This window comes from Leptinotarsa decemlineata, unplaced genomic scaffold (genome assembly GCF_025532065.1).
Source record: "Leptinotarsa decemlineata unplaced genomic scaffold, Ldec_3_MD MMD2_tig00005969_RagTag, whole genome shotgun sequence".
Lineage (NCBI taxonomy): Eukaryota > Metazoa > Arthropoda > Insecta > Coleoptera > Chrysomelidae > Leptinotarsa > Leptinotarsa decemlineata.
The window spans coordinates 1-5,000 of NW_027412655.1; the positions used below are offsets into that span (position 1 = coordinate 1).

General features: G+C 47.8%; 3 non-coding genes across 3 annotated transcripts in view; all 3 read left to right on the top strand.

The window, feature by feature from the left end:
• Positions 1–529: 529 nt before the first annotated feature.
• On the top strand, positions 530–2,439 carry LOC141484531 (small subunit ribosomal RNA). The gene has a single exon (XR_012466673.1). It is a non-coding gene; the product is annotated as a small subunit ribosomal RNA (ribosomal RNA).
• A 917-nt stretch (positions 2,440–3,356) lies between these two features.
• On the top strand, positions 3,357–3,511 carry LOC141484530 (5.8S ribosomal RNA). Its single transcript, XR_012466672.1, has one exon. It is a non-coding gene; the product is annotated as a 5.8S ribosomal RNA (ribosomal RNA).
• Positions 3,512–4,110: 599 nt separating this feature from the next.
• The window catches only part of LOC141484533 (large subunit ribosomal RNA), a 4,023-nt gene continuing 3,133 nt past the window's right edge, over positions 4,111–5,000 (top strand). The window contains exon 1 of the ribosomal RNA XR_012466675.1: positions 4,111–5,000. This exon is cut by the window's right edge and continues 3,133 nt beyond it. This is a non-coding gene — a ribosomal RNA (large subunit ribosomal RNA).

Sequence of the window (5,000 nt, forward strand, 5' to 3'; positions counted from 1 at the left end):
TCCCTATGCGATCAACCAAAAAATAACAAAAATTTTGTTATTACACAAAATATGCGACAGCTCTCCTCTGTCCGAGCGAGAATAAATATAATTTCGGAACGAATCTTTCGAGAACACCGAGTCGCTTTCAATCTAGCGAAGGGTCGAGAGAATGTTCGAAGTTTTGTGCCGGTCGACGTATATATCGTCTATTATATATTGTATTTCGAAAAATTACCATACGTACGTGTACGCCGGTGGTTTGTGTAACATTATCATCAGGTCGAGTACGACGAGCGTGTGTTGTAATATTTCTTCTTGAGCAATGTTATAGTTCGATTTGTTGTCGGTCCGGTTTTTATTTGAATGAAATAATGCAGAGACACATAGAGATATATAACAACTTTTTCGTTGAGCGTGGCGTTTCGAAAAATTTATATTTCGTATAACGCACACACAACACGCACGAAAAGAGAATATAGATCTGTTTCCGTATTTATTATTATTTAATATTATGGAGACTGAACTAGTTCTACGATAGAACGTCAGCTCCCTGGTTGATCCTGCCAGTAGTCATATGCTTGTCTCAAAGATTAAGCCATGCATGTCTCAGTACAAGCCAAATTAAGGTGAAACCGCGAAAGGCTCATTAAATCAGTTATGGTTCCTTAGATCGTACCCACATTTACTTGATAACTGTGGTAATTCTAGAGCTAATACATGCAAACAGAGTTCCGACCGGAGACGGAAGGAGCGCTTTTATTAGATCAAAACCAATCGGTGGCGGGTTCGCTCGTCATCGTACACCTTGGTGACTCTGAATAACTTTATGCTGATCGCACGGTCTCGCACCGGCGACGCATCTTTCAAATGTCTGCCTTATCAACTGTCGATGGTAGGTCTGCGCCTACCATGGTTGTAAGGGTAACGGGGAATCAGGGTTCGATTCCGGAGAGGGAGCCTGAGAAACGGCTACCACATCCAAGGAAGGCAGCAGGCGCGCAAATTACCCACTCCCGGCACGGGGAGGTAGTGACGAAAAATAACGATACGGGACTCATCCGAGGCCCCGTAATCGGAATGAGTACACTCTAAACCCTTTAACGAGGATCAATTGGAGGGCAAGTCTGGTGCCAGCAGCCGCGGTAATTCCAGCTCCAATAGCGTATATTAAAGTTGTTGCGGTTAAAAAGCTCGTAGTCGAATCTGTGTCCCGCGCCTTCGGTTCATCGTCCGCGGTGTTAACTGGTGTGCCGCGGGACGTCCTGCCGGTGGGCTTAGCTCGCAAGGGCGGCCCAACTCAATCCCGCCGCGGTGCTCTTCATTGAGTGTCGAGGTGGGCCGGCACGTTTACTTTGAACAAATTAGAGTGCTTAAAGCAGGCTAAAACTTCGCCTGAATACTGTGTGCATGGAATAATGGAATAGGACCTCGGTTCTATTTTGTTGGTTTTCGGAACCCCGAGGTAATGATTAATAGGAACGGATGGGGGCATTCGTATTGCGACGTTAGAGGTGAAATTCTTGGATCGTCGCAAGACGGACAGAAGCGAAAGCATTTGCCAAAAACGCTTTCATTGATCAAGAACGAAAGTTAGAGGTTCGAAGGCGATCAGATACCGCCCTAGTTCTAACCATAAACGATGCCAGCTAGCGATCCGCCGACGTTCCTCCGATGACTCGGCGGGCAGCTTCCGGGAAACCAAAGCTTTTGGGTTCCGGGGGAAGTATGGTTGCAAAGCTGAAACTTAAAGGAATTGACGGAAGGGCACCACCAGGAGTGGAGCCTGCGGCTTAATTTGACTCAACACGGAAACCTCACCAGGCCGGACACGGAAGGATTGACAGATTGAGAGCTCTTTCTTGATTCGGTGGGTGGTGGTGCATGGCCGTTCTTAGTTGGTGGAGCGATTTGTCTGGTTTATTCCGATAACGAACGAGACTCTGGCCTACTAACTAGGCGTTTCCGACATCCTAAAGGCCCGCCGATGGGGCTTCGGCCTTTATCGTGCGCGGTTTTTACTGTCGGCGTATAAACAATTCTTCTTAGAGGGACAGGCGGCGTCTAGCCGCACGAGATTGAGCAATAACGGTCTGTGATGCCCTTAGATGTTCTGGGCCGCACGCGCGCTACACTGAAGGAATCAGCGTGTCCTCCCTGGCCGAGCGGCCCGGGTAACCCGTTGAACCTCCTTCGTGCTAGGGATTGGGGCTTGCAATTGTTCCCCATGAACGAGGAATTCCCAGTAAGCGCGAGTCATAAGCTCGCGTTGATTACGTCCCTGCCCTTTGTACACACCGCCCGTCGCTACTACCGATTGAATGATTTAGTGAGGTCTTCGGACTGAGCGCGATGGCGTTTCGGCGTCTTCGATGTTCGGAAAGATGACCAAACTTGATCATTTAGAGGAAGTAAAAGTCGTAACAAGGTTTCGTAGGTGAACCTGCGGAAGGATCATTACAGTGATATTGTCTATATACGACATGTCTGATCAAATATATATATCGCGAAGCGAGAAAAGAGTTAAATCTCTCCTTTTTCCTTCTACGATATTCGAACTAATTTGTCGCTTTATGTTTTCGTTTCGATAGAAAAGAAAATGAGCGACGGTGGACTACGTTTTCGAATGACGGTGAAATTGACGACGACGACGACGACGTTGTTGTCTGTCGTCATCATCCTTTCGATTAGTAGTAGTCCTCTTCTCGAACTATACAAATTCGTCTTAGAGGTTTTTCAATTAGGCGTGTAATTTTCTTTACCGAGAATTATAATATATGACGTTGTGCGTATTGTTGTGTTGCCGCGTCGTTGTCGTCGATTATGGCGCTAATGTTGTTCGTCGATCGTGTTGTGAAGCGTACGCTCTTTTGTCGAACGCGAAACGCGATATACGACGATACATTTCGCCGTCGATGACGATGATGCCGACGACGCCGCCTTCGCCGGGTACCTAGGAGTGTGTGACTGTTAAAAAACCGCTCCGTAGGAAATTATGTTTAATCGCGGTCGAAACGTGAAAGTTTGTTTCGTACGAATTTTTACGTTACCGGATTACACAACGAGATTTCCGATGGTTGTGAAAGATATTCGCCCGGCCGTGTCAGTTAGAACGCATGGTAAATGAAATACTACGCGCGTCCTCTACACGACGAATATAAAAATTGAGTCGTGCGCGATTTCGGTACACGATGCCTCGTCTGAATATGTGGTGCCGTACGAATACGAAATCGTCGAGCGCTTCTCTTTTTTTATTTTTTTAACAAGTATATATATATATTTATGTACGTTGTTGCATTGGTATAATCTCAACGCTTGCCGAATCGAGACGTCGAACTCTTGAAATTATTTTTTTTGAGTACGTCTAAATAAAAGATTACCCTGAACGGTGAATCACTTGGCTCGTGGGTCGATGAAGAACGCAGCTAATTGCGCGTCAACTTGTGAACTGCAGGACACATGAACATCGACATTTCGAACGCACATTGCGGTCCTCGGATACTGTTCCTGGACCACTCCTGGCTGAGGGTCGTATCAATTTCAAAGACTGCTCGGTTTTCAAAATTGATATTTTGTAAAAACGTCGGAGCGTGTTGGATGATTGACGTGTTGTTGTTGTTGTTGTTTGTCGTCTATCGAGTCGTCTCGTTATTATAATCGTTATCTAAGTATTTTATCGCCTTCGCGGCGATGACACTTGGTAACAAAAATAAATACACGTTGACGACGACGACGACGCCGACGACGACAAAGACGCGGCATCTTAAAGTGCGAAAGCGACGAATCGTTTTTTCTCATCGCAAGATGAGAGAAACGTTACGTAGTTTGTACACAACGAAATCGTATCGAGTCTCCGTTGTTGGGAAAGCGGCTGCCACGGCAATATACAGGTTCACGCTTGTAGTGTGTGTGTGTATGCTCTCGTTACGCACGATCGTCGTGTCCGAGAATCTTTGATGAATCGAAGACGACGTCTGATCGTGTCGAGCAGCGTACGTACACACGCACACACATTATTACAGGACGTCGAGAACTTTTTTGTCCGTTTCGGTAGTTCTCTCTCGAAATAACGACGGACGAGACTACGTACGTCGACTCGTTGCTGTTGAATAAACTGAAAAATTATTTTATCGACCTCAGAGCAGGTGAGACTACCCGCTGAATTTAAGCATATTACTAAGCGGAGGAAAAGAAACTAACTAGGATTCCCTCAGTAGCTGCGAGCGAACAGGGATAAGCCCAGCACCGAATCCCGCGGGTTAACCGCCGGGAAATGTGGTGTTAGGGAGGATCCGTTTATCCCGGAGTCGTACGGCGCGTCCAAGTCCTTCTTGAACGGGGCCACAGCCCATAGAGGGTGCCAGGCCCGTAGCGACCGCCGTCAATTTCGGGAGGATCTCTCCTCAGAGTCGGGTTGCTTGAGAGTGCAGCCCTAAGTGGGTGGTAAACTCCATCTAAGGCTAAATATGACCACGAGACCGATAGCGAACAAGTACCGTGAGGGAAAGTTGAAAAGCACTTTGAAGAGAGAGTTCAAGAGTACGTGAAACCGTTCAGGGGTAAACCTGAGAAACCCGAAAGGTCGAAGGAGGAAATTCATCGCGTTTCGATCGTCGGCGTTTGACGGGTTTCGTGACGGACGGCGTTCGCGTCGTTCGCTCAGCTCGTTTTTCGAACCGATATCGAACGCGTGCACTTTTCCTCTTGTAGGACGTTGCGATCCGTTGGGTGTCGGTCTAAGGTCCGGGGTGGAGCCCACGTGAATTTTTCGCGTGGACCCTCGGTATCCCGGCCGACTCGCTCGACGGTATAACGATGGCGCGGGGCCGCTACTTTATAATTAGCGTTCGGCTCGTGGCAAGCGCGTCCGGTGTTTGACGGCGATCGGACCTAGCGCCGATCCTGTCCCCGGGCGACTGTTGGCTACGATGTTCTCGAACAGACCTCGTTGAAACGCCGATCTGCAACGCTATAGCTTTGGGTACTTTCAGGACCCGTCTTGAAACACGGACCAAGGAGTC